The following is a 26,359-nucleotide window of genomic DNA, read 5'->3' as shown; positions in this document are numbered from 1 at the left end:
GTAGGATCCAGTGTCTGTAGGTCCCCAATATCTTTATTTATGAGGTCCATGATGATCCTTTCCATAGCTTGGCAGACCAAGCTAGTAAGGCTTATGGGGCGATAGTTTCCAGGATCTGTTGAGGCACCACCTTTATGGAGAGGGACCACTGTTGCTGTACGCCACTCTTTGGGCACATATCCTGTAGTAAGGCTGAGATTGAACAGTAGTTTTATGTTTGGGTTTAGCTCTTCTTGGAGTTCATGTAGGACGCAGCCCAGGACACTGTCTGGTCCCATTGATGCTGTGTTTTTTGCTTTGGAGAGGGCGGCTCTTACCTGAGCATCTGAGATGTCAGGGGGGCAGCACTCTGCTGGGATAGATATTTGCCCTTTTGGTGGGGGGGGGGAGTTTGCGCTGAACCTGTCAGCTAGGATGTTGGCAATGCCTGTGGGTTTGGTGTATTTTTTGTCATTTTGGACTAATTCTGAGCATATCTGGGAATTACCACCCAGGTTCCTAACATAACTAAGCCTTGTGATTATCCTTAGTGTCCTGTGAAATTTTTCTCTCGATGCTGGCCTTAGACAATTTTATGAGTACCCGTAGTTTTTTGCTAATACTGATCAGTGATGCCTTCCCTTTTTGGGATTTTGCTCTATCATTTAGTAGCTTCCTCCTTCTATTGTATAGTTTGTTTATGGCTGGGGTCCACCAGACAGGATGTCTGCCTTTGGAGGATTGGGTCTTGGTTTTATTTGGGATCACATGATCCATGCATTCCTGAAGGTGTTCATAGAATGCGTTTATAAAGGATTCTGCGGTCTGGGATGTATTTTCCACAGGCCCGGGGGCTTTGAAGGATTCCACCTCGGTTTTGAGGAGTGTGAAATTTGCTTTAGAGAAGTTTTTCACTGTGGTTTTCTGGGCAGGGGGTGGGGTCAGGATGTGAATATCCAGTGAGATTAGTTTATGGTCTGATCTTACCAGTGAGGGATACACTTCTGGTCTGGAGCATAGAGTCCCCATGTTGGTGATGATCAGGTCCAGTATGTTTTCCTCTCTTGTGGGAGTGGTAGCAAGTTGTTCCATAGCATTTGAGTTTATAAATTCTAGGAACCTTTGGGCTAGGGTGTTGGAGCTAGAGTAATGCTCCCAGTCTATGTTTGGATAGTTGAAGTCGCCCAATATAATGGTGCTTGGAGAGACCTTCATATTTTCCAGTGTTCTCAGGAAGGCCAAGTCGGGTTCCTGGGTTTGGGAGGGTGGTCTGTAGCAGGCTATAAACTGGAAGGCAGTTATACCCACTGTTAGTTGCACATGGATAGTCTCTGATGCTTCGTGCTTTGCCACCAACCTGGAGGTGTGGGTATCTTTGATGAATATCGATACTCCCCCTCCTTTTGTGGTTCAGTCCAAGTTTTGGGGCCGAAAAGCATGGTATGAGGTATAACCTGGCAGTGCTGGGGTGCTCTCAGGAGCCCTGAACCAGGTTTCTGTTACTGCACAAATATCAATGTTCTCCATACTAAGGAGAGTTTCGAGTGCGTGCATCTTGAGGTTTAGACTTCTGGCATTGAGTAGCATTACTCTTAGTTTCTTATCCCTTGTGATACCTATGGAGGTGGGTTTGTCTTTTGAGCCTTGCCTAAAAAAGGCACTATGGGGGTAGCAAGAGCCTTTGCCAATATCCGAAAGCCCAGGGGTGACAGGTGCAAGCCGTCCCTAGTGAAGCATCGTGGCTTGTCGAGCATATCATCCCAAGCTGACAGGCATTGGATCCCCTTTGAATGACACCAGTACTTAAGCCAATTGTTGAAATTGATCATCTTGTCTTCATATTGTGGCATCATTCTTGGTGAGGGTAAGATGCTACTCAAGGTCAGGGTCATACCGGCCTGGGCTACATGCTCAGAGAGCTCCTCTATGTCTCTTTTCATGTAGTCCAGGGAGGTACGTCTCAGGTCATTCACACCAGCATGGACAATGACTGAGTCATATTTGTACTTGCCTTGGAGTGCCCTGAGTGCTTGTGTTATGTGGCGGATCCTAGCGCCCGACAGGCTGCTCACCGTGACCCTCTCCTTGTTCAGCCTGGTGAGCGGGACGTCAGTGTGCCTGACGATAGAGTCACCTATTACAAGTGTATCAGGTGTGTTGTTTAGTCTTAAGGGCTGTGACTGTTCGGCACACTGGCTTTGTGAGATATGTGTTGCACGTGTTTTGTTTTGGGGTAGTGGTTGCTTGGGTGTCTGCTTTGGTGGTCTCTGCTGCTTAGGCAGATCTTTATTTAGAGCCTCCGAGTATGTTTTTGTGTGATTATGTGTTTGGTTTTCAGTCGTGGTAGGTCTATGTGAGACTGGAATTGTAGTGAGTGTGGTTTCCTTCTCCTCCTGACTGGTTATGCCAGAACTGAGTTGAGAGAGCTTAGCCTCCAGTTTGGCTATATGGTTGCATCTCTCACATGTGTTGGAATTTGTTGGGAGGAGGAGAGGGTTGTCTGTGTACATGAGGCAGTTGTAACATTGCCTCAAGATTCCCAGATTCACCAGCTGGACCGGAGAGGAGATTGACAACTGACCTTTGGACATGCTAGAATAATATTGGGAATTCCTTTATAATTGAAAACAAGGGCCAGTGGGGAGTGAGGGTGTAGTGTTTTTAATTTTTAGTGCTGACTTATATAATTGCTTTAGTGAGCAATTGCCAGGTAACTTAAGTGCAATGTGTTACAGGTAACTTAAATGCACAAATGACAAACAGTAACTTTCTTTCAAGTGAAACAAGGAAATAAGTACAGTAAGCAATGCAGATATCACTAGTGATCCACAGAAGCGCTGAAAAGCCACGTATTAGGTGGAATTAGCATTCCAGGGAAATAACAAGCAAACAAACAACAAGCATATAAACAAAACTAGATTCAGCAGGCCAGGATCTAGTCTATGCTACAGCAAACAAGGTGTACCAATTTCAGTAAGATACAGTTCAAATATTCAGGCACAATAAACCTTTAACCAGAAATTCCCAGCTCAGAAGGGCAGAGTCAAGCCTCTTCTCCCACAAGAGTGCAGACCACAAACCTTCTTAATGTAAAATAACTGGCCTGAAGCCCAAGTGCTTAAACCAGAACTAATACACTTTAAGAATAACAGACACTGGGCTCTCAATCAGAAGTTCCCAACTTAGAAGGATGAAAGCTACCTGTCCTGCCACCACAGTGCATGCCACAAACCTTCCTAATGTAAAACAACTGGTCTGAAGCCCAAGTGCTTAATCCAAAAGACTTAGAATGATAGCTACACTTTAATCAAGTTACTACCAAGCAGTAATAAATACAATTGAATACTTTAGAGAATGCCTGGATTAGTGCTCAAGTTACACAAACAAAGCTAGATCCAGTAGGCCCAAATCCAGTCTATGCCACAGGAAACAAGGCGCACCAACTTCAGTAAGAAGCAGTTCAGATATGCATGCACTATAAGCCTTTAACCAGAAATTCCCAGCACAGAAGGGCAGAGTCCAGCCTCTCATCCCACAAGAGTGCAGACCACAAACCCTCTTAATGTAAAATAACTGGCCTGAAAGCCCAAGTGCTTAAACCAGAATTAATACACTTTTAGAATAACAGACACTGAGCCCTCAATCAGCATTTCCCAACCTAGAAGGATGTAAGCTACCTGTTCTGCCACTACAGTGCAGACCACAAACCCTCTCAGTGCAAAACAACTGGTCTGAAGCCCAAGTGTTTAAACCAAAAGGCTTAGAATGAGTTACACCAAGCAGTAATAAATACAACTGAGTACTTTTAAGATGATGCAAAAGTAAAATAAAGTAGGTAGAAACACAAGTACAGTAAAAGCAGATGAAATTTTTTTTTTCCTGAACAAGTGCTGAGATCAAAGAAACAGATTTGAGTGCTGAAACTAGAAAACTGGCTAGTTATAAGAAAAAAAAAACTAAGCTAGAAGACTTCCCTCTAACACAGAAGGGCTTGGGGGCTCAGAAGCCTACAAATAGTCTATACCACTTAACAGGAAAGGCAGGAAACAAGCTTAGTTTTTTTTTCTGTTCCCCAGATGCTCTCTTTGTACACAGTAGGAGTGCCTGAAATCAGAATATGATCTCACTTCACTCAGTTGAGTGAGCAAATGAGATGGGCCCAGAAGGATTATCCAAACACAAATTTACAAGAGTGGCGGGCAGTTTCAAGGCCACTAAGATTAACACCAAAACAAAAACAGGGAAGGTGGGTGGAACTAACTGAAGAGCAGAGTCAAAACTTCCAGTTCAGTTAATATTCATGAAACACAGTTAAAATCAATTTAAATGCTGTATTTTTTGAAAAAAAGTGCAGATAAAGTACTTAAATTCTCTTATACGTCTAGTTGAATACAGCTAGTTATTAGCCGGCCAAAGCTGAGGTTTTAAAGCAGAAAATATTTCACACTGAACCACTTTAATAGTCAATGACAGGAAATCAAAGAATATGGCTACCCCCACACCTGTAATTACTAGCAAATAACAAAATTAAGCAAACACTGACTAACTTCCAGTTCAGTTAATATTCCTGCAACACAGTTAAAATCAATTTAAATACTGTATTTTTTGAAAAAGAAAGTGCAGATAAAGGTACTTAAATTCTCTTATACGTCCAGTTGAATACAGCTAGTTCTTAGCCGGCCAAAGCTGAGGTTTTTAAGCACTTATTATACATTTGACAGTTGCTAGCATGTAACTTATCCAACCACATTATTTGGCCTTGCCAAGTTGTGCAGGTAGGTTGTCTGAATCATACCCACCTAGAGTGTGACTGCTCATCATGCAAATTCACTTAGCAAGATGTGGCAAAGCTTTCTGATTCTGGACGTACAATGTTAGATATTTTTGGAACTACTAGACTATTATGATTATTTTTATTTTTTCTCATTTTTATCCTCCATTATCTTTTTTCTTCAGTTTAATAGGAGAAACAAATGAAAATATTGAAAGTTTGAAGTGTTTTTTGTAGCCTGACTTCACATCTCTCACTTTCATCTCTCTCTCTCTCTCTCTCTGTCTATGGTCAACAATGCAGATTATTAACAGCTGTGTGATAAAATGATAATCCCTGGCAAAGGGGAACATGCCCCTTCCCCGAGGATTGTGCAATCTTGAGTTAACATATATAATCAGCAGGGGTTATGGGGGTGCAAGGGGGCTTACCCCCCCTGCAAGAAACATTTTTTTTAATTTAGCATGTTCAAAGGAGTAACCTCAGTGCCTATGCAGACAGGTGTTGACATCTGACATTTGTGTTTTGATGTTATTGGATCAGCATTAAACATGTTGATGTGACATTGATTCAATGAATGTCTCTAGTTTCATATATGTATGTGTATATATATATATATATATATATATATATATATATATATATATATGTATGTATATATCTATCTCCCACGAGAGGAGAAAATATACTAGATCTCATTGTCACAAACATGGGGACAAAATGCTCCACACCGGAAGTATATCCCTCATTGGTGAGATCTGATCATAAACTAATCTCACTGGAAATCCACATCCCGCCCCCACCCCAAACAAAAAAGACCATAGTGAAGAACTTCTCTAAAGCAAACTTCACACTACTCAAGACTGGTGTGGTATCCTTCAAGGCCCCTGAGCCAGAGGAAACCACAACCCAAGCTGCGGAAGCCCTTACAAATGCCTTCTATGAACACCTCCAGGACTACATGGATCAGGCAATCCCAAATAAAACCAAGACTCTTTCCACAAAGGGCAAGCGTCCAGTCTGGTGGACCCCAGCCATTAACAAACTTTACAATAAGAGGAGAAAGCTATTACATGATAGAACAAAATCCATAAAAGGGAAGTCACCCCTGATCATTATTAGTAAAAAAGTACGAGCACTCATAAAATCAACTAAGGCCAATTTTGAGAGAAAAATTGCCATGGATTCAAAGGACAATCATAAGGCCTTTTTCAGCTATGTTAGGAACCTGGGTGGAAACTCCCAGATATGCTCAGAATTAGTCCAAAATGATACAAAATCACTGAACCCACAGACATTGCCAACATACTGGCAGACAGGTTCAGTGCAAACTTCACCCCCCTCTCCCCTAAAGGAGAGATAACTATCCCAACCGAGTGTAGCCTCCCGGACATCTCAAATGCGCAGGTGAAAGCTGCTCTCTCTAAAGCTAAAAACACAGCATCAATGGGACCGGATGGTGTCCCCAGCTGTGTGCTACACGAGCTAAATGAGGAATTAACCCGCACATAAGGCAGCTGTTTAATCTCAGCCTTACCACAGGATCGTGCCCAAGGAGTGGCGTCACGGCAACTGTGGTCCCACTCCACAAAGGCGGCCTCTATGGACCCTGGTAATTACTGCCCCATAAGCTTAACAAGTCTAGTCTGCAAAGCTATGGAGAGGATCATAATGGAGCTCATAAACAAAGATATAGGGGACTTGCAGACATTGGACCCGACCCAGTTTGGCTTTGTCAAGGGAAGATCATGCCTTTTGAACTTGGTCGACTTCTTCGAAACAGTCACCAAGGCCATTGATGAGGAAAAGGCAGTCCATACAGCCTACCTTGACCTTGCAAAGGCTTTCGACACAATACCCCACTCGGGTATTGTAGAAAAACTTACCAGCTTAAATGTAAACCCATATGTCACAAGATGGGTTGCAAACTGGCTTAAGGACAGAACCCACAGGGTTAGAGTTGCTGGCGCTGTGTCAGACTCCAAGCCGGTCACAAGTGGTGTCCCACAGGGCTCGATCCTTGGCCCCCTATTGTTTGGCATCTACTTCTCAGAAGTACAGGCCAGCATGGGAGGACTTTGGCTGACAAAGTTTGCAGTCGGCTGCAAACTGGGCCATAGTGGAAAGTGCATCAGACACGGATATCCTTCAGAAGGGACTCACGGAAACAGATAGCTGGTGCCAGAGCCATGGCCTGAAGTTAAACGCCAAAAAATGTATAGTCATACCCTTCGGGAAAAACAAGGTATCCCCAAGCTACCATATAGGTGGCAATCCACTAAGCACAGAAGAGGTTATCAGGGACCTGGGGACCCAGGTTGACAGTTGCCTTTCTTTTGACACTCACATTGCTAAAGTGGTTAGAAAGACCTTCTACATTGCCCACCTGATCATGAAGGGATTCACATCCAGATCTAGTGAGGTCATTGTTCCCCTGTACTCTTCACTTATCAGACCAATGATCGAGTACAATGCCCCATTCGGGATGTATCTCACCCGACATCTGCAGCAATTGGAGAGACCCCAAAGTTCCTCACCAAAAGGATAAAGGGACTCCAAAATCTGTCATATGCTGCCAGATTGAAGAAACTCCAGCTCTATTCAGTCGCATACCGTCTGCTCAGAGGTGACATGTGCCTGACATACAAGGCCATGTCCAACCCGGAATTAATGGACATGCTCCACCTCAAAAATCCAAATCCACCAAAACCACTAGAGCAAGTGACTTAAACCTTAGCACGGATATAAATAGGATGTGCTGGAGGGATAGATTTATCACTCAGAGACTCCCTATGCTGTGGAATAAAATCCCGGTCCATGTGAGGCAGAGCACCTCGCTGACTCTGTTCAAGAGAAATCTAGACCTGTGGATGGGAGATCGTAGGTTTACCCCGGGAATCATCTCTGTGTCACTGCTGGACAGAGGCACAACAAACTAATGGGCACAGTATTTTTTCATATAAGGGGTGGCGTAAGCCACAAAAATTTGGGCTAGGCTTATAAATGCCTTAGGGCAGATAGCCTAGTATAAACCTATGAACCTATGAACCTATATCTATCTCTATCTATGTGTGTGTGTGTGTATATATATATATATATATATATATATATATATATATATATATATATATATATATAGCAAACTAAATAAATATATATATATAGAGAGATAGATATGAAAAACACAAGCAGGGTGGCATAGTGGCACAGCGGATAGACTTGTTGCCTCACAACAAGAGGTTCTCTGGTTCAATTCTCAGCTGTGGTGCCTTGTATTTGGAATCTGCATGTCCTCCCTGTGTTCATGTGGGTTTCCTCCCACATTCCAAAGACATGCAGTAGGTGGATTGGGCACTCTGAACTGGCCATAGGTGTGAATGTGCATGTGACTGTGATGTGGAAGAAGTACAGTGGCAGGGCTAGCCACCAGGCAGTGTAAACCTTGGCTCTAGATAATTGTCACTGTTGAAATGGCACCCCAACCTCATGTGTAAAAATGGGAAAAAGGGGTGATGGATGGACAAATGGAAAGGATGGATGGATGGAGGAAAAACACAGGAGAACTGCACAGAGCCTACACTTCACACTGGCATGGAGCAAAACCAGATAAATCAACCAAAAATATTCCAGCATGCTGTTTAAATCCACAAAGCAGTCTTTATTCAAGTAAAACAATTAAACAAGTTTAAAACACTTTCACATAGTTTATCCCATAGATTCATACTGATGAAGCTGTGGGATATATAATATACAAGTAGTAAAAGTTACAGTTTGGTGAAAATGCATAAAGGGATATGATTGTTGAGGCAGACAGTAATCCAAAGTGATGTACAATTTTAAAAACCTATGTTTACTTCACCCCAAGAACAGCACTATGCTGTTGAACAACCACCCAAGACAGCAATCTAACTGTGAAATCAAGGGTGAGCAATTAAACTTGTGAAGCAGGTTACTGACACAGTGGGTACTACAAGGGGGTTCCTATCAGACAGTCAAACTTCTGCAAGTTCAAATCTCATATGGTCGAGACCATAAGTTCAAATTTGCAGACGTTTGAGCATTTCAACAGAAATCTCTGTAAGGGGAGGTTTCTATTTTGTTCAATGTGGTGTGATCTCGGAGATGGCATAATTTAAGTAGCAGGGAGTGTGGGGGGCTTGACCCCCTGCTTACAGCAGTTTATTTTGTTTTGTTTTCTTTTTTTTTTTTTTTGTTTTTTATCCATAGTCGAAGTTTTTTAACTTCGAACAGGATGGTTCGAACATTCCGTGTTCACAGTTATTAAACTTCTACTATGTGATATATACCACTACAGGGAAATAAGAGACCACCCTAGGGGTGTAGTAAGGCACAATGTTATAGATTAAAGGTCCCCCCAGGAAATTCCATTAATTTCCTCTAGCCTCTACCATGGAGGGCATTATTACCACACACACACACACACACACACACACACACACACACACACACACACACACTCACACACACACACACACACACACACACACACACACACACACACACACACACACACACACACACACATGCATGTGCACACACACACACACATGCACACACACACACACACACACACACACACACACACACACACACACACACACACACACACACACACACACACAAACATATCACTTGTCTAAAGGAAAATAGGTTTTAGTCCTTAATAAATAAGCACCTATCCAGGCATGTCTAAGGGTCAGCTCCTGGCGTTTTCTACTGTCTACCTGATGAATTTGGACATCTTGGGGCAATGCAGCAATTGCCTCATGTTCACAGACAACCCTATCCTCCTACTACCCAACACTACAACCTGTGAGAGATGCACTTATACAGCCAAACTGGAAGCAAAGCTCTCTTCACCCAAGACTGGACTATACAGCCAAGAGGAGAGGGTAAACACTTGCACCACAGCACAATCATCACATAGTCCCTCAAAACCTACACCACCAAAACACACACATAGAAACACAAAACACACACCTACATTCACGGATGCTCTCAATAAAAATCTGCTCAAGCAACAGGGATCTCCAAAGCAGAAACCCAAACAGCCTCCACCCCCCAACACAAACCAAACGACACATAGCCCACAAACTCAACCACAGCCCATAAGGCATAACAACACACCCAATACTCTAGTGATAGGTGACTCTATAGTCAGGCACATTGCTGTTCCACTCACCAGGCTAAACAAGGAGAAAGTTATTGTCAGCTGCCTGTTGGGTGCCAGGATCCGTCACATAATGCACTCACTCAGGTCACTTCACAACAAGTACAAATATGACTCTGTCATTTTCCATGTTGGCGTGAATGACCTGAGATGTACCTCCCTGGACTACATGAAAAGAGACATGGGGGAGCTGTCTGATCTTGTAGCCCAGTCACCCAGAATGATACCACTGTACAAGGACAAAATGATTGACTTCAACAATTAGCTAAGCTACTGGTGTCATTCTAAGGGGATCTAGTATCTGTCTGCCTGGGATGACATGATCGACAGACCACGATGCTTTGCCAGAGATTGCCTGCACTTGTCACCCTTGGGATTCCGGATACTGGCTAAGGCTCTTGCCACCCCTATAGTGCCTTTTTTAGGTAAGGTTCAAATGACAAACTCACCACCATAACAGGTACAAGCAAGCAAAAACTGAGGATAATGCAACTCAATGCTAGAAGCCTAAACCTCAAAATGCACTCACTTGAGGCACTCCTTAAAATGGACAACATCAACATCTGTGCAGTGACAGAGACCTGGTTCAAGGCTCCAGAGAGCACCCCTGTATTACCAGGCTAAAATTCATACCACACCTTCCAGCCACCTGACCTGGACCAAAACACTAAAGGTGGAGGCGTGTCCATATTCATTAAGGGTATCCACACCTCCAGGCTAGTTGCTCAGCATAATGCATCTGAGATTATCCAAGTGCAATTAACTCTGGCAAGACCGCGATCCAAATTGTAGTTTGCTACAGATCCCCCACCATGCCCCAGGATTCCCACTCCTCATTTCCTGATACATTGAAAAATATTAGGGTACAACCTAACACCTTAATAATGGGTGATTTCAACTATCCAACCATTAACTGGGAAAACTACTCATGTACCAAATCTTTTGCTCAACGTTTTCTGGAATTCATAAATTCCAATGCCTTGGCACACCCTCACCAGGGGAAGCAATATCCTAGACCTGGTCATTATCAACATGGGCAACTGGTGTTCCACACCAGAGGTCAATTCCTCATTGGTCAGATCCGACCACAAGCAAATCACCCTAGACATCCACATCCTGCCCCCACCCCCCATTAGGGAAACCACCGTAAATAATTTCTCCAAAGCCAACTTCACGCTTCTTAAGACAGAAGTGGAAAACTTCACGGCACCCATGCAGTTGGACAATAGAGGTACGACTGCTGAATCCTATATAAATGCACTTTATAAGCACTTACACAAGTGCATAGATCATGCAATCCCTAACAGAACCAAGATGCTATCCTCCAAAAAAAGGAAGCCAAATCTGGTGGTCTCCTGCCATAAACAAACTCTACAACAGAAGAAAGAAACTGTTGCAGAAAAGAGTAAAATCCCATGATTGGAGGAACTCCCTGGTCAGCCTCAGTAAAAAGCTGAGATCTCTCATAAAATCCTCCAAAGCTAGTTACGAAAACAAAGTCACCACTGATTCTAAAGACAACCACAAAGGATTCTATAGCTATGTCAAGAATCTCAGTGGCAACACTTAGATCTGCTCTGAGTTACAGCACAATGGCACTAAATATACAGAACCAACTGATATTGCCAACATCCTAGCAGATAGATTCAGTGCTAACTTTACCCCTCTCTCAGCCCCTAAAAGGCCTATCTCTATACTGGAAGAATACAAAGTTCCTGTAATCATGGCTGCACAGGTAAAAGACACACTCCCCAAAGCCAAGAACACAGCATCCATGGGACCTGACAACATCCCAGGCTGCATTCTACATTAACTACAGAACGAACTGGCACCCCACCTAAGTGCCATATTCAGTCATAGCCTCACCTCAGGCTTTGTGCCCAAGTGAATGTCACACAGCGATGGTTATCCCACTCCACAAAGGGAAGCCACCACGGACCCCGAGAACTACTGCCCCATTAGCCTGATGAGCCTGGTCTGCAAGGCCATGGAACATATCATCATAGAGCTCATAAACAAAGACATTGGTAATCTTCTAACTCTGGACCCCACACAGTTCGGGTTTGTAAAAAGCAGATCATGTCTCCTAAACCTGATAGACTTCTTTGAACCAGTCACCAAAGCCATAGAGGGTAAGGTGGTTCACACATCCTATCTACATCTCGCCAAGTCTTTTGACACCATCCCCTACTCTGGAATTATAAATAAACTCACTAAACTAGGTATAAATCCCTATGTCACAAGACTGATTGCCAACTGGCTTACTGACAGAACCCACACTGTGAAAGTAGCAGACTCTAAATCTGACTTCAGACCAGTGACAAGTGGAGTACCACAGGGTTCAGTCGTGGATCCTCTCCTGTTTGATATCTACTTCTCAGAAGTACAGGCTAACATAGAAGGTCTTTGGCTAACAAAGTTCGCAGATAAATGCAAACTAGGAGCCATAATCGAAACTCCTGATGATGTGGACATCCTACAAAAGGACCTCACTGAGACAGATGCCTGGTGTCAAAGCCATGGCCTCAAGCTCAATGCCAAAAAGTGCATTGTCATCCCTTTTGATAAAAACTCTGTATCTATGAACTACCACATAAGCAGTAGTCTAGTTAGCACCAAAAGTGTGATAACAGACCTTGGGATACAGGTGGACAGTAGTCTCTCCTTTGATAATCACATCACCACAGTAGTCAGGAAATCCTTCTACATGGCACACCTCATCACAAAAGGCTTCTCATCCAAGAAAAAAGAGGTCATTGTTCCCCTCTATTCATCGATCATTAGACCCATTATAGAGTACAACTCCCCTTTTGATATGTACCTCACAAGACAGCTACAACAACTAGAAAGGCTGCAGAAATACCTCATAGAGAGGATTACTGGCCTCAAACAGATGCCCTATGCAGACCGTCTCAAAAAACTCCAGCTTTACTCCATCGCATATCACCTACTCAAAGGCGATCTCTACCTAACATACAAAGCTATATCAAACCCAGACCTGTTGGACATGCTCCACTTAAAGAAATCCCAATCCCTCCGAGCTACATGCTCTAGGGACCTAAACCTTGTCACCACAATAAACAGAACATGCTGGAGGGATAGATTCCTGTCCCAGAGACTTCCCATACTCTGAAACAAACTACCTATCTATATCAAACAAAGCTCCTCATTAACACTCTTCAAGAAAAATCTTGATCATTGGATGGGAGATAGGAAATTCACCCCAGGGATCACTTCTGTGGCTCTGCTCGACAGGGGCACAGGAAAATAATTTTCTTGGGTGGCAAAAGTCAGAGTACCTTTTTGGCTAGGCTTATATAGGCCCTCGGGCCAATAGCCTTGTACCTACCTATGAACCTATGAACATATATATATATATATATATATATATATATATATATATATATATATATATATATGTATATATAGATCCCAATCAGATTGCTGAATTTTCAAAACTCCAAAGACCATATAGCCGGGACCATATCTCCAAAGTTTTGAAACTCCAAAACAAAAATAAAACACAGCAAAATAAAACAAAACAACTTACCTGTACATTTTTGCAGGGGGGCAAGCCACCCTGATCCCCCATACACCCCCTGCTACTTAAATATACCAACTCAGAGATCACACTACAGTGAGGAAACCAGCAAATCCCAGGTTCCATACTATGCGGCGATCCCAATACTAAGTGTTTGGAGTTCCAAACCTTTGGAAATATGGTCTTGGTCATATGGACTTCGGAGTTTTGAAACTTCTGTGATCTGATAGGAATCCATGTGTACACACACACACACATATATATATATATATAAATATATATCTATATATATATATATATATATATATATATATATATATATATATATATATATATATATATATATGTGGTTTCATATTTTCTGATGCAAATATCTTTGATCTAAAATAGGTTTCTCACTCTAATGATTCCAAGATGATGTTAATATGCAATTACATCCAAAATACAAGCTAAGTGTTTAATAATGTCTACAAAGAACAAACACATACATGCTCACACACACACACACACACACACACACACACACACACACACACACACACACACACACACACACACACACACACACACACCCTCGTCCTTGTAAGTGTTGCTGCAGCAGTTACTTGTGTTAGCTCTGTTTTCTTTTTCTTCACTCACTAACTATGGCTCTGAAGAAGATGTGGTTAATGAACTGAAATGGATTGGTGGTTACAGAAAATGTTTTAGTCATGAAACAAAGATTTCATCCTTTGTTTTTTACCTCATTCACTCAGTACATTAATTTGCCACTTTTGGACTGTTGAGTGTCCAGTGGGGACCATTGATTCAGTAAACCCATTTTATAAGCTAAAATATATTACTATAGTTGTTTTTTATGTGTTTATTCATCTGACTACAACCAGACAACTGAGATATACACATAAAATAAAGTGCAACTGGTAGACACTTGTGTGTATGTTTGTGTCACTTTCTGCATATATTTGTGCCCTGGGCTTTTGTGCACATCTGGGCTTCCCCAGTCAGCAAATGTAAAATAAATAAAATAAAATTTGTGTGAATCAGTGTGTCTGTCCCTCTTCACTTATCTATGTTTGTGTATGCCTGTATGGGTGTCTGCTTGCGTGTGTGTGTGTGTGTGTGTGTGTGTTTGTGTGTGTGTGTGTGCGTGTGTGTGTGTGTTTTGTGTGTGTGTGGGGGTGAGAGAGAGAGAGAGAAACCGAGACAGAGTTTCTTAATATATGTGAGAAACTGTGCATCTGTACATCTGCATTTATCCATTTGTGTATGTGCATGTATATACATGTGTTTGTATCACATTTAAAAATAACTTTAAAATTCAATATTCTTGCACATGATTTAAAACAATTGATAGCATCAGACAACTCAAATGTATACACGGGCACAAAAGAAAAAATTACTTTTTTTAATATGCTCAATTCACTATCCATAAGAATTCTAGAACCATTCTTCCTCTTCTGGTTCTGGTTCCCTCTCATTAATATATCTTTGGAGTGAATGTTGGAGGGATAAACTGTTTTATATTCTTTGCCTTTATGATATTTCTGTAGCTCGCTATGAATCTTCTCTAGACTCAGTCGCTGTTCTTTGCTGGTCAGTTGAGATTTCTGTTGTTACATTTCCACCAACCTTGGAGATTTCCTTGACCTCTGGTTGGATAAGGCATCTGCAATATCTAAATATACCTTATTAACAATAAGCTGATCCATGTTGTTATTCACCAGATCAACTCCTTCGGCAGAACCATCTTTGTTACTATGGTTTTCATCAATGCTCATAGTCCCTAATTTCCATGAAAAATGTTGTAATTCTTCTTTTTCCTTTGTGCTATATCTTCCTTATTGATTTTACCATTACAAACGTCCATCCACTGTTGTACCTCACCAGGGGATCCACTGTTGTACCTCACTAGGGGATCCACTGTTGTACCTCACTAGGGGATCCACTGTTGTACCTCACTAGGGGATCCACTGTTGTACCTCACCAGGGGAGCTCACCAAAACCAGGTCATCCTACAAGATTTCCAAGCTGTTTGTTTATATTATTTAAAACATCATGTGTGTGTGTTTCATTAACAAATTCAAATATGACAGTCCTACTTTTTTGTTAATATATTACACTCCTTTATAAAACTACTGCTGAATTCTTTCTCCATTGGACATTTTGTAGCTGCAATCCTCTGGTTACTCACCAATCATCATAACTAGCCTTAAAAAGGCCAGACCCCATTGAAGCTTCTTATATTTGACCAAACCTGTTCTACTTCTTTAAAATTGCTCTCTTTATTCAAATAAATGCTGATGCCATTGTACTAGAAATAATTCACCTATTGTATATCACTAGTAACACCAGCCAAACAGGGTTCCCAGGCATACCTCTCAAACTCTTAGAGCAAAATATCTGGACAAAGGCTAAAATGATGGGGGGGGGGGCAAATAGGGACAGATTTTAAATATTGCTCATACAGACTTAAAAAGTTGATAGAATAATAGGTTTTACATTAGCATGAATTTTCTGAAGGATGTGGAGTCTTAAACTCAAATGTTTGTCATTATTTAAATGACTTCATTCCTCAGCTATTTGCCAGAAAGGTACAGATTTTAGGAGGAACACACCAAAAATATAAGGCAAAAATCTGGGCATTCTGTGAATATCTGTACAGTTGAGAGGTATGTTCCCAGGAGACTTCTGAATATCAAAACATAGGCTGTCACATGTACACTGTATATTAGATATACTAGAAAAGCCATGTCTATTGTCATTACTTTGAATGTCCAGACCAGATCGCCCACGTGCATCTGCAACCACTCTAATCTCTCCCACTTTTACTTTTACATCTGTTGTTACTGAGGTGGTTGCTGTCACTTCAATTTTGACTACACATGATATTACACTTTCACCAGCACTACTGTCATGTATTGTTGTAGTATCCTAATCTTATTTAACGCTGTCATCTTCCAACATTTATATTTATCATTCCATCTTTCATTCCATCCACAAGTGGAGAGCCTCTCACTAATATATCAAACAAACCAAACACAACAATCCACTCTGTGAGTCAAGTATAAACTGAACAAAATTAAAACCAGGCGGTGTGGCTGGCAAAGCAATAAGGCAAACTTGTTAGATTAGTTATGTTATTAAAGCAAAAAAATGTGGGTAATGAATGTGTCTGCAACATGTTGTTGCATGACAATAGGTATTCAGCAAAGAACATTAGATTTCTAGGGGAGTATATGGATTTTGCTTTAAAAAGTAATATTAGGAGTAACTATGGAAGCAACTATGGCCACTAACTTTATCAATTTGGTGATGGTTTTCCAGGAAAAGGAGTACCTATGTAGTAGTCATTATTTTAGCAGACCAAGTTTTATAGTCAATTTATAGATGACACAGCAAGTGTGAGTTGGAGCAGTTTTTTTACTGTTAACAATCCACCCACTACTTTTTTAAGACTGAACGTTTGCTCAAAAATAGAATTTATGAACATTTGAATGATATAAAAAATTGCAAAAACACAAATGCTCTTTATAAACATAGTATTTCCTGTGTTGGTTTTAAAAAAATTGTGTTTGGTATTTTGGATATTATAAAGATGTACACTAGAGGTGGTGACTGGAAAAATTTGTTAAAAAAGAAGGAAAGCCAGTGGCAGTACAGATTGGCTTCCATGTTTCCCCCAGGTCTTAATGAAACTGTATCCTTAGTGCCATTTCTCATTGAAAGGGCTAATAATATCTAAGTAACTGGTTTAGATAGATTAATAATTTTACATACATACATGAAATAATTTTTATAATTTCTATAATATATATATATATTTTTTAATCAAAGCATTATTAGGTATATTTATTCATGCAACAACAAATTCATTCATTTTTTAATGTTTAATTATATTTATGGGCATACAACATATGGTATTTTTTAACATGTTATTATTGTATACATTTATATTGCATATTTTTATATTCATTTTAACATATTAAATTTATTTTTTATTTTTCACAAGTTACTATATAAACAATATACATTGAATAACCTTTTTCACATAACTTGTTGTTTCACAGAGACCCATGGTGCCAATACTATATGTTAGCTAGTAAATAGGCATTTTTAAATGAGTCGATATTGTTTTAAATTCCAAATTGAATATGTGGTGTCATTAATTTGAATACTATATAAATGGTTAATTAATTGTAGCACTTCGTTTCTGATGAAGTCTCTGTTACAGAGATGAAAGCGCTAAAACTGTTTGTTTCAATAAAGATGGAGTATTTCTGCAATATTTAACTGGCGTCCTGGATTCCTGGTTCGCTCTACACTAATTCAAGTTGTTTTATTCAGTTTATTATTTGACTACACATGATATTACACTTTCACCAGCACTACTGTCATGTATTGTTGTAGTATCCTAATCTTATTTAATGCTGTCATCTTCCAACATTTATATTTATCATTCCATCTTTCATTCCATCCACAAGTGGAGAGCCTCTCACTAATATATCAAACAAACCAAACACAACAATCCACTCTGTGAGTCAAGTATAAACTGAACAAAATTAAAACCAGGCGGTGTGGCTGGCAAAGCAATAAGACAAACTTGTTAGATTAGTTATGTTATTAAAGCAGAAAATGTGGGTAATGAATGTGTCTGCAACATGTTGTTGCATGACAATAGGTATTCAGCGAAGAACATTAGATTTCTAGGGGAGTATATGGATTTTGCTTTAAAAAGTAATATTAGGAGTAACTATGGAAGCAACTATGGCCACTAACTTTATCAATTTGGTGATGGTTTTCCAGGAAAAGGAGTACCTATGTAGTAGTCATTATTTTAGCAGACCAAGTTTTATAGTCAATTTATAGATGACACAGCAAGTGTGAGTTGGAGCAGTTTTCTTACTGTTAACAATCCACCCACTACTTTTTTAAGCTATGCTAGCACATTTGATGTAGTGAACATCATTTTGGCACATGGAGGTGTACAAAAAAAATGAATAAAAAGAAATTAGTAGTAATTGTTTTAAAATGCAGCTAGTAACTGCTTATTAACATACATCCATGGTATTTCAAGGGCCAATACAGTAAGTCCATGTTTAAAAGAACTGAAAATCGAATGATGGGCAAGAATAAAAAAGGTAGTAATAAAGGAGGATTTGAGGTCAGACTCAAAAATAGAGGATACACACAATGATTTGTTATAGATTCTGGTACAAATTCAATAAAAAAGATAACATGGGACCACCATGAGTCTGACTTATATCATGGATTAAGCTGGCATAAAAGCATAAGTGACAACTGGAAGATTTTAATTGTCAGTACTGAAATATATCACAGAGTAGGTAGCTCAACAGATTTTATTAACAGAAAACATTTAATATGAAAGATGTTTTTGAGTTAAATGGTAGAGATGAGGGTTCCACTGGAGTGAAGAAAAGCACCTTCAAATGATATTATTGCAAAATAAGTAGGTACATTCACAGAGGAGTTACTTTATATTGTGCCAACACCAGTAGGTCATATGCTCCCTTTGGCTTAATTGCTAGTCTAGACATGTTGTTTGTATTGCTGTTTGTATAACATGTGATTCTTTCTATACTGGCAAATCCAACAGAAAGTTCAAAAGCAGGATACTTAAGCATATTTACGCAACTGAAAAAGGGGACAAGATGATTGCTTTATGCAAATCAAAGAAAAATACAATGGTTTTAAAAACATTATTTTTGTAGTGTTAGATTTTGTGTTAATAACATTAAAGGACACAGTAGGCATGATGAGCTGACTTATCAAATCTTCTTCTTCTTCTTTCGACTTTTCCCGGTTAGGGGTCGCCACAGCGGATCACCTGTCCACTCATGATTGGCAGTGGAGTTTTACAGTGTTGAGTTGCCAGCCCGGTGCCCAACCTTCCACAGAAGGCACACACACACACCTAGGGCCAATTTAAGAGTTTCCAATCCACCTACAGCATGTCTTTGGGATGTGGGAGGAACCTGGAGCACCTGGAGGAAACCCACGCAACCACAGGGAGGACATGCAGACTCCCCACAGAAGGCACCCCAGCCGTGGATTGAACTGGAGAACCCCTTGCTGTGAGGCGGCAATGCTAACCGCTGCACCACCGTGGCCGCCCAGCTGACTTATGGCAAATATAAATGAAAAATATTTTTTATGGGTACAGTTTGAATTGTAGCATGTATTTTAAATGTTATTCAAATAAAAATACAAAAATGCTTAATTACACAATATTTTATATAAAAAGGGGATTGTACATAGTTTTTATACATAATCTGTTTCTGAGGTTGCAGTTACTAAGAGCAAATGTTGAAAAGAGTGAGTTTTCTTTTTTCCCTGTTTTGATGTGTGACTTTGGCTCAGTCTATGATTTTGCGCTACAATAGGGTCAAAGAATTTGCCATTTTCCAGCTGTTATACAATCTCAGAGTTGGAATATAAAATTAGTAGTGGATTTGCCATCCCTTCCACATTAAATAGTGTTACGAGGGGGTTGTTTTTTTTTTTTTTGGTTCAACCAAAAAGATTAGCCCTTTTGGGGGGTCACTCTTTTGAGCTTTTGCTGCTTACTTGTACAACCATTTTTGAATATTTGTTGGTAAGAATGTGTAGTGGTTTGTCACTAATTTGAACAGTCATGAGAGGGATCAGCTGACAGCCACAATATTTTAGAAAGGTGTTTAGTAATTAGAACGGAATTCTGATGAAGTCTTCAAAACCAGTGTGTTTTTAAAGAGAAGAAAGTGCCAACTTCGTTTGATAAAGTTTTTAATTGAGCACATCCATTTTATTGTTTTATCCATCATAAAATCTGATTTTAGTTATGGTCAGTTTCAATATGACATTAAGAGTCAGTTGCTGTATTTGATTATTACATACTTACCTAACTTATATTTTGGATGTAAAATACTTCCTCCAGCAATGATTACATATTTTACACCAACTTTGAAGAAAAAAGAATTTAACAGAAAGTCCATTTCCTTAATGCAATAATAATGCCTCCCAGGGTGGACATTACACAGAAACAACAGACCATATCCTAGGTTGGGGAGGCCTCCTGCATGTAGCATCAGATCTTAAAACACTCCCTGAGTAGTCTATTATTTCCGTGTAAGAGACATCCAGTCAAGCATTATTGTTTTTTTTTTTATTTTTATATGTATCTTGTCAGACAGAAATGCTAATACAGGTATCTAACTAGATGCACACTTTGGTAGCTTTGGTGTACAAATTAGTTGTAAGAGTTTTACCAGCTCAAAGTTATCTAGTACCTAAATTTAAATATATTATTAAATTAAGGGTGCAACTAAGCCAACAAAAATATAAACATATCCACAGTGGTGTATGCTTACAAAATTGCTAGCTATCAATTTAAAGTGTTTTAGTACTATAATTTTAGTGTGTGTGGAGCTTGGAATACAAATTTAAGATTTATGGTACAGTGGCTATAAAAACTGTACACACCCCTGTTAAAATGCCAGGTTTTTGTGATATGAAAAATGAGGCCACGATAAATCATTTCAAAACTTTTCTCACCTTTAATGTAAGCTATAACCTGTACAATTCAATTGAAAAACAAACAAATCTATTAGGGGGAAAATATAAAATATAAAAAACGTACAATACGCTGGTTGCCTAACTATGCACACCCTTAAACTAATACTTTGTTGTGTGTGCACACCCTTAAACTAATACTTTGTTGAAGCACATTTTGATTTAATTACAGCATTCAGTCTTCTTGGTTAGGAGTCTATCAGCATGGCACATCTTGACTTGGCAATATTTGCCCACTTTTCCTTGCAAAAGTGCGCCAAATCTGTCAGATTGCAAGGGCATCTCTTGTGCACAGCCCTCTTCAGGTCACCCCACAGATTTTCTATTGGATTTAGGTCTGAGCTTTGGCTGGGCCATTCCAAAACTTTAATTTTCTTCTGGTGAAGCCATTCTTTTGTTGATTTGGATGCATGCTTGGGGTAATTGTCATGTTGAAAGGTGAAATTCTTCTTCAGTTTTCTAGCAGATGCCTGAAGGTTTTGGGCTAAAAGTGACTGGTATTTGGAACTGTTCATTATTCCCTCCACTTTGACTAAAGCCCTAGTTCCAGCTGAAGAAAAGCAACCCCAAAGCATGATACTGCCACTACCATGCTTCACCATGGGGATGGTGTTCTTTTGGTGATGCGAAGTGTTGTTTTTGCACCAAACATACCTTTTGGAATTTTGGCCAAAAAGTTCAGCTTTGGTCTCATCAGACCATAACACGTGTTCTTACATGCTTTTGGGAGACTTGTTGTATTGTTTTGCAAATTTTAGCCAGTCCTGGATGTTTTTCTGTGTAAGAAAAGGCTTCCATCTTGCAACCCTACCCCATAGTCCAGACATATGGAGAATACGGGAGATTGTTGTCACATGTAGTACACAACCAGTACTTGCCAGAAATTCCTTCAGCTCCTTCAGTATTGCTGTAGGTCTCTTGGCAGCCTCACTGACCAGTTTGTGTCTTGTCTTTTTATCAATTTTGGAGGGACATCCAGTTCTTTGCAATGTTACTGTTGTCCCATATTTTCTCCACTTTTTGATAATTGTCTTCACTGTGTTTCATGGTATGTCCAATGCTGTGGAAATTTTTTGCACCCTTCTACTGACTGATACCTTTCAACAATGAGATCCCTTTGATGCTTTGTAAGCTTTCTGCAAACCATGGCTTTTGCTGTAGTAGGAAATTGATTAAATGTCATGAAAATCCTACTAGGACAGCTGAACTTTATTTGGAGTTAATCAGAGTCTTCTTAATTGATGGCAGGTGTGTACCCAAGAAGACTGAAAGTTGTAATTAAATCAAAAGGTGCTTCAACAAAGTATTAGTTTAAGGATGTACACACACAACAAAGTATTAGTTTAAGGGTGTGCACACTTATGCAACCAGCATATTGTATGTTTTTTTTATTTTTTATATTTTCCCCCTTAACAGATTTGTTTGTTTTTCAATTGAATTGTACAAGTTATAGGTCACATTAAAGGTGGGCAAAGTTTTGAAATGTTTTATTATGGTCTCTTTTTTTGTATCACAAATAACTGGCATTTTAACAGGGGTGTGTAAACTTTTTATATCCGCTGTACTTCCCTGGACCCACCGATCAACACATTCTGGAACTGACTGACCACCATAATGATCAATCTGCAAAATAAAGGATAGTGTATATGTCACATTAACAGTGACAAATGGAACTTTGTCAAGAGTTGCTTTCCATAAGGATTAATGATAAATGGGTATATTTACTATACATTAAATAAAACAAAACAAAAAAGGAAAACTGTAACAAATCCGCCATGCAATCCGGCAAGAATTTCAACCAGTGTGCTTATTCTGGTACCTCAGTCTTTTATCTTCTCAGAAATAAATTAACATCAATAATGTGCCCAATATATATATGCTGCAAACACTGACAGTCATTCAATTATTACATCATTACCATCAATTAAGAAGCTTATCATATCCAGTTAAGGGCAAAGAATACCCCATTACACAAATGAAATAAAATATGCTGCACACAATGTTTATAAATTCAAACTCACAACTTTACATTGATATTAAAAACATTTAAACTGCATATTTTGTTACAATATTATGTTACTATCAATAGTCATGTTCCTAGGGGAAAGTGTTCTAAAATTCCAAATAATTCTACACTCTAATCTGTCCAAAGCCTCCTTGAAACTACCCCTAAACTTTAAATGAGGACGAGCAAGCACACTGAAAAACAAACTATCACTAGAACCCCATGTATACTAACAAAATGGTGTCCCATGGGACTATGCATGTTACATCTGCTGATGTCTCCTATGTGCTCCATGATCCTAACCTTGACCTTCTTCTTTGTCTGTCCCACATTCCATTTAATGAATTGGCTTCCACTTCCAATAATATACACTACACCCTGAGAGTTACAGTTAAAGGTCTCCATAGCCTTATATACCCTACCATTAATCTTCCACCCATGAATGTTCTTGAGCTTACAACATACTGAGCATTCACCACAAGCTTGTGTACCCACTCTAGTCATACTATCATGACACAAATTGCCATCCCCACATAATATTTCCTTTAAATTATTATGCCTTCCATAAGTAAAGGTCACATGCTTAGGAAAAAGTTGACCTACACTGACGTCCTCTCAATCCAGATCTCAGCGTTCTCTAACAATTAGTTCCAAGATTCGAGAAAAAGGAGAGTACCTGTTCATCTTCTCCCCTTCTATAATAGGGCCTGCTATGCTGAAACCCTTTGATGTGTCCAATATTTTTCCTTTCTACCTTCTGCCGAGCTAAAGCCAATACTTTAGCAGAATAACCCTGTGTGCTGAATCTCTCATATACCTCATCTAAAAAGCTTTTTTTCAGTTCTTTCTGTGATGTATTCTGGAAAATTATTTTAAATTTACCAAAAGGGAGGGACCTAATTAAATGTGGTGGGTGCATGCTATATGCAAGCAAAAAAATTCTTAACAGAGGTCGATTTCCTGTATGGTTTGTAGTGAATATCAAAATTGTCATACATATATGGTTGTACATCCAAAAAGTCTATGCCAGAACTACAAGTCCGGCAAGAGAATTTCAAACCATGAGTGGTGTTGGTTAAACCTTCCACAAACCTCAGAAACTCATGTTGTTCACCTTTGCAAATGCAAATCAGATCATCAATCTTTTATAATAAATCATATTCTGTGAAAAAAATCTAGTAGGATATGCTGATATAAAAATAGCTCCTATTTGTAAATTCCTGCATACCATTGCTAGAATCTCCTTGGGTTCTGACTGAAGACTGCTTCTTAAACAGTCTGGAAGTATAATGCTGATAAGTATATTTTTTGGCACTTTTTAACTTTTCAGAGTTCTGCACTGTCTTAATTTTTTTGCTTGACTGAATTATTTATATATTTGCTGGCATTGTTTTCTGTTTTCTGATCTGTACTGAAACTGGTGTTCTCCCTCCCCCACCCTATTCCTGTGGTGTTGTTAAGTTGGTGGCTTTGCAGTTGCCCGCCCCTACTGTAAACTTGATCTGGGATACTCCTCCCAGTCTAGTGTCATAAGCTCATTTTACCTAATACAGAGAGAACATTTGAGAAGGCCAACTCACTTAGGTTCTTAACCTTCAATTATCTTCTGCTCCTCCTTTCTCCCTTTCCACTTTACTAAAAAAAAACTTTGATAGAATCTCCTTGTGTTCTGACTGAGTGTGCTTCTCAGTTGATAAGTATATTTTTGGCACTTTTTAACTGTTCAGAGTTGAATAAAACAACAATTGAATTCAGTTCAGAATACATTTTGAATAAATTGCATTTATTTAAACTGTTTTTGCTTTAATACTGCTACACATTCAAGTATGCTAGCCTGCACTGTACTCAAATTGTTTTTAGTGCTTTTTTAGCTGCTTTTCTGTAAAAAGAAAATTCTAAGCTTGTTTTCTGCCTTTCCAGTAACTAGTCTAGTCCACATACAGATTGTCTGTATCCAGAACTGTTTGTAAGCTTCTGAGCCCCCCAAGCCTTTCTGTGTTGGAGGGAAAGGGAAGCCTTCTACCTTATCAGTGGGAGTGGTAAGCACTAGGTAGCCTAGCTACCACAAGAGGAGTGGTTTCTGGCCCAGAAATTGTAGTTTATTGGACTTTTAGCCAGTTTTTCCATATCTTTCAACTTTCTGGTTTAAAAGCCCACATTTGAGCTTGTTTCCTGTCTTTCCTGTAACTAGTCTAGTCCAGATACAGATTTGCTGTATCCAGGACTGTTTGTAAGCTTCTGAGCCCCCCAAGCCTTTCTGTGTTGGAAGGAAGCCTTCTAGCTTGTCAGTGGGAGTGGTAAGCACTAAGTAGCATATCTACCACAAGAGGAGTGGTTTCTGACCCAGAAATTGTAGTTTATTGGCCGTTTTGGTATTTTTCTATCTCTTTCAATTTATGGTTTAAAAGCTCACATTTGTGCTTGTTTCCTAACTTTCCTGTAACTAGTCTAGTCCATATACAGATTTGCTGTATCCAGGACTGTTTGTAAGCTTCTGAGCAGTGTCAAAGTCTGCTCTTCAATTTTTCCCTTAGATCTGCTAGTTCTCTCCTCTCCTGCACTTTTACCAGCTTATTAGTCACACACTTTACCAGACTTTTTGTAGCAATTATTGTAGCATGCAAAAATGCGACCAGCACTAAACATTCTATAAGGAAAAAAATCCAGCACTTATCATATGCCCACCCCTCCAAGGATGTCTAAAGGTCAGTTCCCTGTGCTTTCTATTAACCTGGTGAACTTGGGCATCCTGAGGCAATGTAGTAACTGCCTCATGTACACTGACAACCCTCTCTTCTTACCTCCCAACACTCAGACTTGAGAGAGATGCACTTATATATCCAAACTGGAAGCCACACACTCACCAGCTAAGACCGGAATAGCTGGTCAAGAGGAGAAGGTCAACACTTGATCCACACCACATGGAATACATAGTCCTCCAGAACACACACTAGCACTGCCTTCATATATAAACACAGACCACACACCCACCTTCGTGGAAGTTCTCAATAAAAATCTACCCAAACAGCAGAGACCTCAAAGGCAGAAATGCATTTGACCACCACAACACAGCACTAATCATGAGACACATAACTCTCCTAAACAGTGTACCACTCAACCAAAGCCCCTAAGGCAAAACAGCATGCCCAACACACTAGTCATAGGTGACTCGATAGTGAGGCAGAGTGATGTCCCACTCACTAGGTTGAATAAGGAGAAAGTAACAGTCAGCTGCCTATCAGGTACCAGGATTTGCCACATAACACACACACTCAGGTACCTCAAGAACAGGTACAAATATGA

Source organism: Protopterus annectens, chromosome 8.part0 (assembly GCF_019279795.1).
Source record: "Protopterus annectens isolate FY-2018-M chromosome 8.part0, PAN1.0, whole genome shotgun sequence".
Classification (NCBI taxonomy): Eukaryota; Metazoa; Chordata; order Ceratodontiformes; family Protopteridae; genus Protopterus; species Protopterus annectens.
The sequence above is the reverse complement of the archived record's forward strand: the minus strand, read 5'-3'. Positions refer to the sequence as shown.